Source organism: Heloderma suspectum, chromosome 4 (assembly GCF_057233095.1).
Source record: "Heloderma suspectum isolate Gila_16-S chromosome 4, 16-S_ref, whole genome shotgun sequence".
In the NCBI taxonomy this organism is placed as follows: domain Eukaryota; kingdom Metazoa; phylum Chordata; class Lepidosauria; order Squamata; family Helodermatidae; genus Heloderma; species Heloderma suspectum.
This window is the reverse complement of record NC_139461.1, coordinates 272,470,557-272,484,581: the sequence shown is the minus strand read 5'-3', so window position 1 is coordinate 272,484,581 and position 14,025 is coordinate 272,470,557. Positions and strand designations below refer to the sequence as shown.

Genomic DNA, 14,025 nt, shown 5'->3' with positions numbered 1-14,025 from the left:
CGCCGGCAGCAGTTGCCTGTTCTTACCTGCGCTCGCCACGCTCTGGATCGCCACAGGGCAGGCCCGGCCCTGCTCTGCCTCTCGCTCGTCATCCACCATCCGCCCCCTTCTCCCGTCCTCGACCGGGAGCTGTTTGTTGTTTTCTCAATGAATAGGGTGGAACCCGGCTTGGCCCTGCGACCGTAGTGCGATTCCTCTGTCCTTCCCTCCGAGACGAAAGGAAGAGCCATCTCTTCCCCTCCCCGCCCCCGTCTCTCTCTCTCTCTCTCTCTCTCTCTCTCTGTCTCTCTTCTTTTTCTAGTTCCCCCACCCTCTTTGTGTCTCTCATGGCTTTGTGTCTGGAGATATTTAAACAATGTGAGTGTACAAGAATTATGTGGTTTTCATTATGGCATGCAATTCTCGGGTTGGCTGTGCAAGCGACTGCGCACCGCTCCAGGCTGTGCTTCTAAAAATGGATATAAACGTATATTTTCTCTACCCCCGCTCCCCCCCCCCTATTTTTCGGGCTGTTCATTTGAATGCATTCTGTTGTGTGTGCATATATAGTATACAATAGGCTAGCTGGGCCTTTAAATACCAAAGAAAATTCCCATTTCCTGTCGGGAGTGGATTGCTTTTGGGCACAAAACTGGCTGCAAAAGTGGGCGGGGGGGGGGCAGCTTGCTTGAATATAGGAAAGCCTTAGTTTTTTCTACTGCTCAACCCCCCACCCCCCCCCTACCCCACTCCAATCCTTCCTGGCGATCCAATTGCACTTTCAGCTAAATCCTGGGTTCGGATGGCTTGCATCATTGGGGGGTGAGAGCAGGATGGACCTCTACTCTTCCATGCATGGCTCTCTGCGTGAAAGGAACTGTTGTCACTCGACTGTGATATACTTAGTCTACTGTTGGCATTCCAGATCATGTCAGGATATGGTATCATTTTCCCATATTTATGCTGTGCCATATTAAACGTGAGCCGCGTGTGCATTTGTCTCTGCTTAAGTAATGAAATGACACAGATTGGTGGCTAATCAACTCGAAGTCCCTTAAGAACACTGATGTTAGTTTCCACTTGTGTTAAGCAAGGCCAGCATCAAGGGTTGGCATGGTTGGGTTGATGTCACTGCCTGCCCGCTCTGTGATGAGGAAGAGGAGGATCAGCAGCAGGCAACAATGCTGGTGTGAAGGTAGACTCGCTGAGGAAGAGGGGACAGTCGAGTATGTTTTGCCCAAGAGCCCTCCAAAACCTAGAGCCAGAACTGTGGCTAAGTTTTAAAGTTTCAGTAGCATGTTTCCCGTGTGTGTGACTTGTAATTTGCTTGCAACAAACTGTGCAAACTGTGCAGTTGTGATGGAGATGTATCCTGCTGAAAATAGATGCTGAATGCTTCCAGGAAAGGTGGAGAGTTTTCCTTAACTCTTCTCTCCCCCCACCACCCACTGCTGATTTAATGCTCTTTCTCATCTCACACTGCCTGACTTGAGGTCCTAAAGCTACAAAATAGAAAAGGTGGCATGAAAGTTCACCATTTTTCGCTTGTGGAACTGAACTGAACTTACTAGGAATGAAACCTTTAGGATTTCCCCCTAAGGAATAGAACCCTAAGCAAATATAATGAATAACATCATAGCCTGAAAAAGATATAAACCTGTGTCTGACAGGGAAAGAAATTTCCTATAAAATGGCTTTCTAAACCACTATCTAAAAGAAAATTATTTTTCCTTTACATATATTGCCCCAACTCTAGATAGTTAATGAAATAATACTAGGATGGTATTTATGCACTTATGCATGTGCAATAAAAGCAAAATATTCACACCCCTGACGCACCATAGAATTTGGTTTTCAAATACTGCACTTTGCTTTTCTCTCCCCTCTCATGCACACACCTGTTCTCCACGCTGCCAAATCTTACTCATTCAAATCTTACTCAAATCTTACTTTAAAAAAGGAAATTCTCAAGGCACAATCACAAACAATTCAAACAAGAAGAAAAGGTAGAAGACAACAGAAGAAGCCAATGTGGCTTCACAAAAAGCTTAGGGATTACCTGAAAACACAGAAGGACACATATAGGAAGTGGGAAGAAGACCAAGCAACAAAGGAAGAGTACAGGCAGGTAGCACAGAATTGCAGGGATGGCGTCAGGAAGGCTACAGCTGAGGACGAGCTGAGGCTAGTGAGGAATGCTAAAAACAACAAAAAGGCTTTCTTCAGCTACGTGCATAGTAAAAGACAGAGGAAAGAAATGGTGGTTCAGCTATTAAATAGGGATGGCAAAACAATAACAGATGACAAAGAAAAGGCAGAGACGCTCAATTCCTACTTTGGCTCAGTCTTCTCCCAAAAGAGGGTCTATGACCCCTCTGGCAAAGGCGAAGTACAGGCTGAAGGGGCAGGATTGCAGCTTGACCTCGGTAGGCATATGGTCAAGGAACACCTAATTACTTTGAATGAGTTCAAATCTCCAGGGCCAGATGAACTGCATCCTAGAGTAATAAAGGAACTGGCAGAAGAACTCTCAGAACCGCTGTCTATTCTCTTTGAGAAATCATGGAGGACGGGGGAAGTGCCAGATGACTAGAGGAGGGCTAATGTCCCTATCTTCAAAAAGGGTGAAAAGGAGGAACCTGGGAACTACAGACCAGTCAGTCTGACATCAATCCCTGGGAAAATTCTGGAGCAGATGATAAAGCAACCCATCTGGAAGCACCTTGAAAACAATGCAGTGATTACTCGAAGCCAACATGGATTTGTCAAAAACAAGTCCAGCCAGACGAATCTGATCTCATTTTTTGATCAAGTAACCTCCCTTGTGGACCGTGGGAATGCTGTAGACATCATATATGTCGACTTCAGCAAAGCTTTCGACAAAGTGCCCCATGATATCCTGATGAGGAAACTAGCTCAAAGTGGGCTAGATGAAACAACGATCCGGTGGATCCACAGTTGGCTACAGAATTGGACTCAAAGAGTGCTTATCAATGGGATCTTCTCAAACTGGGGAGAGGTAACGAGTGGGGTACCACAGGGCTCAGTCCTGGGCCCAGTGCTCTCCAACATTTTTATTAATGACTTGGAGGAGGAGGTGCAGGGAATGCTGATCAAATTTGCAGATGACACAAAATTGGGCGGGATAGCTAATAATTTGGAAGACAGAAACAAAATTCAAAGTGATCTGGATAGACTGGAGAAAGAAAACAACAACGCTGGCCAGAAAACAACAGAATGACATTTAACAGGGATAAATGCCAAGTTCTGCACCTAGGAAAAAGAAACCAAATGCACAGTTACAAGATGGGGGATACGTGACTCAACAACACTACAAGCGAGAAGGATCTTGGAATTGTTGTCGATCACAAGCTGAATATGAGCCAACAATGTAATGTGGCGGCAAAAAAGGCCAATGCTCTTTTGGGCTGCATTCATAGAAGCATAACTTCCAAATCCCGGGAAGTACTAGTTCCCCTCTACTCAGCACTGGTTAGGCCTCATCTGGAGTACTGTGTCCAGTTCTGGGCACCACACTTGAAGAAGGATGCAGATAAACTGGAGAGGGTTCAGAGGAGGGCAACAAAGATGATCAGGGGACTGGAAACAAAGCCCTGTGAAGAGAGACTGAAAGAACTGGGCATGTTTAGCCTTGAGAAGAGAAGACTGAGGGGAGATATGATAGTGCTCCTCAAGTACTTGAAAGGTTGTCACAGAGAGGAAGGCCAAGATCTCTTCTTGATCATCCCAGAGTGCAGGACACAGAATAATGGGCTCAAGTTACAGGAAGCCAGATTCTGGCTGAACATCAGGAAAAACATCCTGACTGTTAGAGCGATATGACAATGGAACCAGTTACCTAGGAAGGTGGTGGGCTCTGCCACACTGGAGGCATTCAAGACGAGGCTGGACAGCCATCTGTCAGGGATGCTCTGACTTGGATTTCTGCATTGAGCAGGGGGTTGGACTCGATGGCCTTGTAGGACCTTTCCAACCCTACTATTCTATGATTCTATGATCATCATGAACAATTCTCTGGAGATATAAACATTCCAAAAATTAAACTGCTTGTCCTGTTATCTTCATAGGGGGCATAAGAATACCCAGTGCATGTGATGTAGTGCGCTCTAGTCCATGAAAGCTTATGCCATAGTAAATTGTTTAGCCTTAAAGACAGGGGTCCCCAGTCTTTTTGGACCTGGGGATACATTTGGGAATTTGAGGAACTGCTGTGGGTACCACCATAAAATGTCTGCCACAGAGGATGTGGCTAGTCGTATTATGGCAGCTGTGGGGGCCTAGCTAGTCAAAAGTGAGCTAAAGAGGTGGAGAGTAAAGAAAGAGCAAGACTAGAGACTAGAAGGGGAGAGAAAGAAGACTGCCCTAATGCTTCCCAAAGCTTTTATTTAAAAAAAAAAAATTGAAAGGGGCAGGAAGTGGAGAGCTTCATGGGTGCCACAGGGGCCGCATTGGGGACGCCTGCTTTAAGGTGCCACAACCCAAAGACTCTTTGCTGCAACAGATTAACATAGCTACACCTCTAGAAACTCTTTTAAAGCACTCTATTCTATTCCTTTTACTGAAGGAAAACCTAACCTTGCCATCTAAGCAGCCCCTTTCATTCCAAGAACTTGCTTATGTGAACTGGTTTCTGTTGACAGCTACAACCAAAGGTGTTGCAGTTTTATTTGAGGAGTGTTTATTGAGGAGAGTCTGCTTGAAGTGTGCTGCTTCCTTTGAACAAATGAGTCCTTAATTGGCCAGAATACTTTGTTGCTTAGTAATGCCTGGCCTAGCTTTTTCTCATGAGAAGCTCGTAGGAGAATTGCTACTGAACGAAGCTGGCCTTTCAGTTTCTTATATGAACATAGAGAAAGATCTCAGAGACTTAAAGTGGATTCTCATTGTAAAGAGGAAGGTGCCAGGTGGTATGCCTGGATGGGCAAGTAATCCTTGTGACTTAATAGCTCCATATAATGGAATGGATGTCCCTGAGGTTGGTACAGGTGCCACAATTCCAGAAAGTCTGTTTCAGATGTTTTGATCTGATGGATGCTAAAGTTCTATTTGTTCTGACAGTGCTTTGTATGCAAGCATATACAAGACAGAATTCCTGTGGGCCAGAAAAAATGTCCAGAGGGAGAACCTAATGATGGGGCCCTCAGTTTTTTCCCTGTTCCCCAACTCCTCTGTTCTTCAGAGATTCATCTGAAGCCAAGTCAAGATCCCTTTCTATGGCATTAGGCAAACTCATCTATCCCATTGGTAGGGTGTTGGACAGCAAGTTGCTCAAAAGAGTTGTGTAAAATAGAAATATAATTTCTAGACTACTGGAACTTTGATTATTGCACAGTTTGATGTGTTTCTATATGTTTCTATATGGACATGTTAAGATAGTATTTGACTTCTTAATGTCCCAAATTCTGAAATCCGGAAAAAAAGAAGAAGAAGAAGAAGATCAAATTCCTGGGCCAGTGGCATAGAAAAATAAACTCCTTGCCAAGAATTCAGACACTTGGTAAAAATAGTAGAGGGGTGAGATCTGAAGTTAAACCTAAAACTTTGCCAACCGTATAAATTAAGTGGAATCAAGCTAGGTCAGTATTTGAATGCAAGTCAATACCTAAAGGCTTTTGGGGAAGTGATACTAGTCTGTTATGTCAAATCCTCTCTTGTCGTGCTGCTGGATCTACTGGGCTGTATCCAATGTTAGTCTAACTTAACTCCCATTCATTTCAATGGGTGTCCTCTAAGTAGGACTAACATAGTACAACCCATTATTTCTGCTTGAAACTAAATTGGCATATCAAGTTATATGGCCATCCAAAAGTCCAGGATACTTAATGGTGTGCTGGCTGGTATGGCTAATCTTTAATGCTTTACAAACCTAATTTGAGGTACATGGTATGCCATTCCTCTTCTAAACTTTGGTGTGTGAGAGTTCTTGAATTGGTGGTGTGTTTCTCTCTAGCTGAGAGATGTTTGGTGGACTTGGAGAAGGATGCAATGGTGAGCTCCTGGAGAAGTTGGTATGATACTACTGTAACCTGTGTTGTGTGGATAGCGACTCTCTTAAGGGGTTGTGTAGCAGAATATTGTTTTCTCAAGGTAAAGGCTGTCCCAAGAGAAAAAGATATTTGCTTATCTTGGTGCCTCTACCCATGTCCATCAAAGCAATTTCTTTTCACAAAAATGTATTCATGTAGGGCAGCCTTCCCCAGCCAGCATTGCATGGCCAATGGCTAGGGATGATGAGAGTTGTATTCCAGCATATCTGGAGGACACTGGGTTGAGGAAGGCAGAAGAGACTGTAAATTTGCAGAGAGCGCCTCACCTAGCTATGCTATCTTCTAACTGTAGCTTAGTAATTCTGTATTTTCATTGAAGAATCTCAGCCCCTACTAAATGCCAACACATCAAGTCTTGAGTATACCTTTCTGGTAGTAAATTTTACCTACTCTGCCCTCTCAGACTAAAAATAAGTTCTTGGTTGAAACAGGAATTTAATATAGAAGTCTTGTTTCCAGTCCAGTTTTAACACAAACGCTTCAAATCTGTGATATGTCATATGCATCCACATGTAAAGTAAGTAGTGACTTAACACACAAGAGGTTGATGCAAGAGGTAATGCTAGGAGGAGTGATTGCTAACAAGTTCTCATGTAATATGCCTTTTCAGTTATGTCTGAATACATTTAGATTACAGTGACCCATGTTTTCCCCCAAATGTGTCAGTGGGATGACTACTGTGCAAAGTAACATGTCAACCTGTATAACAGCCAGGCTGTGGTTGCCCTTGTTTATTAAATTAAACAATAAGGAAAACCATTTCAAGGTAATTATGTTTTCAGTCTTGATTAAGATTAATATAACTTGCCCCTACAGAGTGGGACGTAGAATCCTGAAAACAGGTCCCAGTTCTTGCAAAAGAGCAGGTGTCGTGATAAATCTGTGTTAGGTCTACCACTTCAGACTCTGCTGGTGAGGGATCACATGACTGAATGCTCCTTCATACCCCCCCCCCCAAAAAAACCCTGCATATAGAAAAGGATGTTGGAGAGAAAGCTCAGTTAGTTTTTTTTGTCCCTGACATCTATTTTTTGTTTTGTATGGGGGAATATTCAGTCATATCTGATGTGATGCAGTCCAGATTCAAGGTTATGATCTCCTCTGCTGTTTGTAAGAATTAGGCCTGAGGAAACTCGTGTTGAAAGGGGTTGGCATGTGGATAAATGGGTGAGGCCTCTGAATAAACTGCAATTCCTTGACTCAGTCATGAAAGAACTTGCAGCTGTCCTCAGATTGAGTGCATCTGTTCCTCTCCTTTGACTGTCTCTCTGCTTACCCACCCCAAATTCTTTGTTACCATGTGTAAGGACACATACACACACCACCTGACTATGTGTATACTTGGCTAGTTCTTCAGACTATTTCTGACTATTGCAGGAGCCCAAAGTTATTTTGCATACTGGTTTAACTCTTGTCTGTAATTTTCACTGCTGATATCTCCTACAGCCAAGTAATATCCTTTAAATGGAGAATTAACAGCTATTGTGAGGCATTTGCAATAAGGGTGTGAGGTGGGGTTGTACATCTTTTCATGTTTTATGATCACCAAGCCACTTTGTCATAGCCACATAAGCAAAGAGGCAGGCATTTTATGTGGCTATGACAAATGTGCTGGAAAACTCTTTTAATTACAGTTCATGCATTCCTGTCCCCAGAGGTGTCATTTCTCAACCAAACTGCAGAAAGACTGCTACTGATTTTTCTTTTCTGTTCTGTATGTCTTCATAGTAGCAGCTTAACATTTCCCCCCATGGACTGAAGCAGTGTAATAGGATTCCGTGCAGTGCAAATCACTACAAATATGTGCACTGGCAGGATGAAAGGTTGAGTCAGTTGGTGGCCTGGTTTAATACAATTCCACATTTGGTCATGAAGATATTCAGTTCGCTTGTCTACTAGAGCAATTTTTGACCAACATGCCCCCTTGCTGGATTTTTTCTATGAAAACAGGCTTCCGTTTTTATTGTCTGGAGCAAAGCTGCTTTTCCAAAGCACAGTGATCAGAGTCTCTAGTTTTGATTAGCTGCATAAAACTATTTTGACTGGAGTATTGCAAGAGCTGTTTGCCTAAAATTGCTGATCTGGCTGATATTGACAGCGCAGCTATTAAATTTTGAGGGAGAAACATGATGTCCCATTAATTTCAGTTTGTTTAATTGTGTTCTTAAACAGTGTTTGTAAATTTGCTAGTTAATGAGGAGACTGGGAATTTTGCCTGATCCACTAATCATGCATTTTTAATGAATGATGGGCACTTTGTCCCAGATGAACAGCCTATTAAATCAATCTGCAGTCCTATCTAAATGGCAGCTTAGGGTGTCCAATAGTTGCCTATCTTGGGGGGTGGGGTGGGAAGGACAGTTTATCTGGCAGAGTAGAGTTACTTGGGATGCAAAGATGATGGGGAGGCAAGAACACTTCTTTTTTTTACTCAAGCTAATAATAAAATTGGGGCCTTAATATGGAAGAAACAGAGGACCTGGAATTTAATAAGGAAGCTTTTCAAAAGGTGAAGCTAGGCTTGTAGTAAGCAAACTGGTGGTGATGGGAGCATATGCCATGACAATGGGGCTAACTGTGTCCCTGTTTAAATAAATTCATATACTTAGCTACCACTATCTTTAACACATTAAGAAAAATAAAATGCATTTCAAAATAACCATAACATTTTGCCCAGTTTCTTGAATGCACTCTGTTCTTAAGGAACCCCATTGGTCACAGGCTTAGGTGAGCCATGACCATGTCTACCATATCATTGTTTAGGTTTTGGCATGGAGTTGCAAGACTTCCCTTTGATTAAAGGAAAAATCCTTCCAGATTGCATCAGTATCCTAAACAGACACTATCTTTGACAAGTTTATGGAACCATGTAAGATAGATATCTCACCCCCAAGTATCCTTATTTTTAATGCTCTGACTGGGCTGTCAGAAGCATGATGTGAATATGACATTCCCAAGTAAAGACAACTTAGTAGCTTGTGTACTTTGGGAGCAAGTGGAAGGGATGACCAGTACTAGTTACATAACTCTTCTCAGATTTTGCCTTCTTCAAGTGAGGAAATAAGTCCACTGTAATCTTCTAGCTAGGCTGCCCTACTTGGAGATCCCTGTAATTCTTTGGGAAAATTCCCAAATGACCTAAAAAAAAAACAAAAAAACCCAGTTTGCATGCCACCAATACTGCAGAGTGAAATAAGCAGCTGTGTAAGTGCCCACAATACTTCAGCAAGCGAGACAAAAACAGATTGTATAGGGACTATGGTAGATTTGGTTATCTTGTAGAGGTACTGTCCCGATTGTCTTGCTGTTTCATACTGCGGCAGCATTTCTTAATTTTTCTGTAATAGCCACTAAATTATTTAGTGGCTATTATCAGGAGGAATAACCTAAAGGTGCAATCCTATGCATGTTTAGACAGAAAAAAAGTCCTACAGTTCTCAGCATTCACCAGCCAGCCATGCTGCCTGGGAAATGCTGGAAGTTGTAGGATTTCTTTCTGTCTAAACGTGCATAGGATTGTGCCCTAAGAGAATTTCCCTTCTGTCCTCTGGCAAGCTAACTTTCAAGTTTGCCCTCTGATGTCTTGCAGCAGTGGAGTGTTAATGGGCTTTGATTTGTGGAGTCTTGCTGTGGTCCATGCTGTGACACAGGAGGAGGAATTGCTGTACCTGTGTCAGTCGGAGCACCTTGGCCTGCTCTGCTGCTGTTTCTTCATATCAAGCAGCGTATGCAAGAACATAGTTACACTCATTACCCTGCTGGTGCTTTCTGGGCTAAGCTGTCAGTTCCTTTTATGTCATGGGAGAGATAGCAAAAGAAGTAACTTAGGATGGATTGATTTTTATTGGCAGGGAGGGAAGGAAAAAGGGAGCAGACTTCCTCAGCCTGCACAGAAAAATAAAGCCAACCATTTTGTGCTATATGCAGAGTGGGTTGAACATCAAAACTGAAAAGGGAAGGCAATGTAATTCAGGTTGCATACACATATTCCAATTAATGCATTTCCTAAATAAAGTTCATGCACTGGTTTGCTATAACAACTAAAATATATTGGTTTGCAACTAAATAGAGCCTTTATACTACTAATCAAACACTTTAATCATGCAGCCTACTTGCCTTTTGCACTACTCTGCTTCAAGGCAAGGGGGCAACTGGGAAATTTGATTTATGTTTGGGTCTCTGTACACTGGCAGGGATGCTAAGCAAGTTTATTTGAAGTCAGTAGCCTGGAAGCTGTAGCGGCACCATCCCTCTCTGCACCAGGATAATGTGAAACACTCTGAGCCACATGGGAGGAGCCTATGATGTGGTTCCTCCCCAGCCAATGTTCACCCTCTGAAAATTGGGTTAATCCTGGCAGTGGAAGGTAACTTAATCCAACCTAAGTGCCTAGAACTTTCCAGAAATGTATTGGGCAGACCGGTGTGCTTTCTCACTAAAATCAAAAATAAATGGCCTTCTTGTTTAGTAGAGTTGTGAACAGTCTGAACTTGAGAACAACTCGTAGAGCTTGGACAGTTATGGGGCATAAACCTGAGGTACTGTATCACCCGGATGATGCTGATGAGATACAGGATGGTGTCACTAGTGCCTGTGATGGTTCCTAGGTCTACTAGGAAGCCAAAAATAAATGCATGATTTATTGTGTCATTTACAATGGACCTTGACAGTCTGATTTCTCTTCTCCCCTACCTCCTGACTCATTTTTGTTCATTAAAAAGCATTAACTCCATATGATAAAGGGGTCAGGGTTTCAGTCTGGGATTATACATTTGTGCTTTAACATGTTTTTATTACATTAAAGTTGATTGTTACCCAGGTTGTTTGTTTAAATGATATTTGCTATAATTGAAATGTGATAAATTGGATGTCTGTGTTTTAAAAAATCAATGTTTAGGTGCCCTACTTTTGGTTTTCAAAAGCTTAGATTCCAAGGAAGTAATTACCACTTAGCAGATGGCAGACTGAAGCAGCAATCCTATACTTGTTTACCAGGGGGTAAGCCTAACTGAAACCAATGTGACATACTTGTGAGTAAACAGGTATAGGATTGCAAAGGACTTGTCTGCTATGACTACTTCTTTTTTATTACCAGCAAACACAAGCATGGTGCAGTCAGCAGAACAGAGTGGGTTTTTTATGGTAGTGAATTGTGCTTTACCCAGCAAGCTAGATCTGGCACATGCCTGAAAGAAAAAATAAACTCTTTTCATGCATTATTGAAGAGCACTATTTCCACACAGCTAATAGTGGGTATTATGTACTACATTATATTTATTGATGCTGTGCCAATATGCTTACTAGACATTCAAGTGCCAGAAAACATTCCCGATTTGCTAAGAGCCTTTTGTAGCAGTTTCTGCTACAAAGTCCAGCCAATGTACAGTAGGTGTCACACTGGCTCCCTTCCATTCTCTCCACTATGAATGGGTTGTAAAAATTATCTCTCTTCTAAAAGGAGCTCTCAACACACTGCCCCAGTATTCCGCTGGGTGGCAGGTGTCATATTCACAGCGGTGGTATAAATTTCATCTATTCTGCATGAACAATGTGCTTGAACTTTTAAAGCACTCCTGTCTAGAAGCAAATGGAGCACAGCCTAATTACTGGTTACCTTGCTTGCTGTAGGTCACAATGTGCTTTTCAGTGAGATAATGGTGTAGACTTCACTTTTTGTGTGTGTATGGAGTAGACACCTGTCGTATCTGGAGCTGGCCTGAAATCTTACACATTTGAAGTGTTACATCTGAAATCTTGTCACATGCCCACCCATCTGTTCTTATACCTTTCAGGATATAATGGCTTTAGAGGATTTCATTGTCTCTCCTAGTAAACTGTTCCTCCTTGGTTCTAAATAAATCAGACTGATGTGCATATACCGATCTTACATTATTGTTTTTGAAAGAATACCACACTAGGAATCATCTAATTAATTGCTTTTATCAACACAAAACAGAATGCCTTGTTAGAATTTATCCATTTTACACTCTTGTGAAAATCTTCTGACAAAGCAATTCCATCTCAATTTGTCAGCTAAAATAAGGATGGGAAAAGAAATGGTGGTTCCTGGCCTAGATTCACTTCTTTATGGATGCACTACTCCAAAAGGCACTGTGCACAGATCTTTTCAGGGTAGCTTGTTTTGAGATGCTTGTAGATACCTTTTTTCCTTCCTGTCTTGCAACTGATACAGAACCATATGCACAGAACTGTTGCATCTCAGCTGTAATTAAGGCTGTTCTGGGATTTCTTCCTTCCCAGGTGTGGTAACTGTGCACTTCGTTTGCTGAGGTCCATTGCTTCAAAGTGGCCTGTGCCTATTTTGCTAGAGTTGTTTGACCTGTAGGGAGCTGAAACCTGGAGCCAAAATACTTAATATACAGTAAACATTAGTAAAAGATCAAAGTACTTTACGTTAACTAAAGCTTGAGATATCAGAACTACTACCTTGGAACAGATGAACAAAGTAAACATGTTCATTTCCCCAGTATTATGATCTTTGTGTTGGGGAAACCTTGTGTGTTATTATATTGCATGAACAAGCATGTGGGTTTTTTGCTGTGAATATATGGTGTGGGCACTGCTACATGTATCAGTTCCCAATCTATGTATTCAAGGAAAATGCATTCATAACCATACAAAATACAGTGTATTTTTTCTGTAGAAAAGAGTAATATACAAAGTGGCCTTTTCTAGCAAACAAAACTGCACTTTAGATACTTATTGTCAATCTTCTTTTTCAGTGGTTAAGCTTTTGCATCACATTGTGTTATACAGCTCAATTAAATTGCATTAATCTTATGGCCATAGATTAGATCCAGCAAACCTTTTACTAATCTATGGCCACAGTCCTAAGTGTACCCAAGCCTAAATGCACTAATGAGTTATAAAGTGCTTCTCAGAACATAATTCTTGGGGAAAACAAATCTTCATGGTCAAGATTTCGAACACAGCATTCTTAAATCTCATGAGTAAGCTGTATCCAAAGGCTTTAAGGACTGGGATTATAAACACAAAAGGCTCTTTATGATACACATTCCAACCTTAAATCTGTTTACTCCGTGAGACTTGGCTCTTGATACATCTGCTTACAATTGAAGTCAGAATAATACTACAATCCTAGATACATGATTGGAAATACTTGGATTTATTACTGTGTGTTTAGAATCTAAGTGCAAATCTCTTAGTATGAGGACTAGAAACCAGGGGGGAAAAGTGCAAAAACTGTTATTTTTATTCTGCCACTCTTTATGCCTGGCTGTGTATAGACAGTAGAGCATGGGATCATGCATGTATGCTGAAAGTCCTGATAACAAAACCTCCTTTTGTTTCTGTACAAGCTGACCAACTTTTATTGTGTCATATAGGATCTCATATAGGGTCTCATGTTGAGTGTTTGGATACAAGCCTCTGCTTGCACTGCAATACTTTCAGGACACAAGTGAGATAGGCTGCATGATGCCCAAGGATTGACTTGTGAATAAATTCATCAGTTCCTGTATTTATTCCCAAGGAATGCTGCCAAACTCGGCTGGATTTTAGAAACTCCATACCTTCCTGTTCTCAGATTCCCATGCCAACCAGGAAGCTTACACATTGCTAAAGTCATCCAGTTAAACTGTGAAATGTAAATTCTATTTGTATTTAAAGAAAGAGATAAAATTAAACTAGGCCTAGAGCCAGGGTTTTGCTGGGCTTCTAAAACAAGTGTTTTTATAGATATGCCTCTACCATGTTTAAGAAATGCATACATTAACAATGATCCATTTTAAAAATCACACCTCATTTGGTCTCGTAGGGCACAATCCCATGGCTGCTAGACGGGCTTTTCTGGGAAATGAGCTTGGAGCAAGCTCTCCAAGGTCAGTTCCCAGAAAACCGACTCCCCTCCCCCTCATAGGGGATGCGGTTTGTCCCTGGCTCCACACCCATAAGAGCAGCGCGGACTGGGGGGAAAGGGAGATGTTCCTGGGGGCTG

At 41.9% G+C, this 14,025-nt stretch overlaps 1 protein-coding gene across 3 annotated transcripts in view; it reads left to right on the top strand.

Annotated features, from left to right (window-relative positions):
• DLGAP4 (DLG associated protein 4) overlaps positions 1–14,025 on the top strand; it is a 69,597-nt gene that overhangs the window by 495 nt on the left and 55,077 nt on the right. The window lies entirely within an intron of this gene.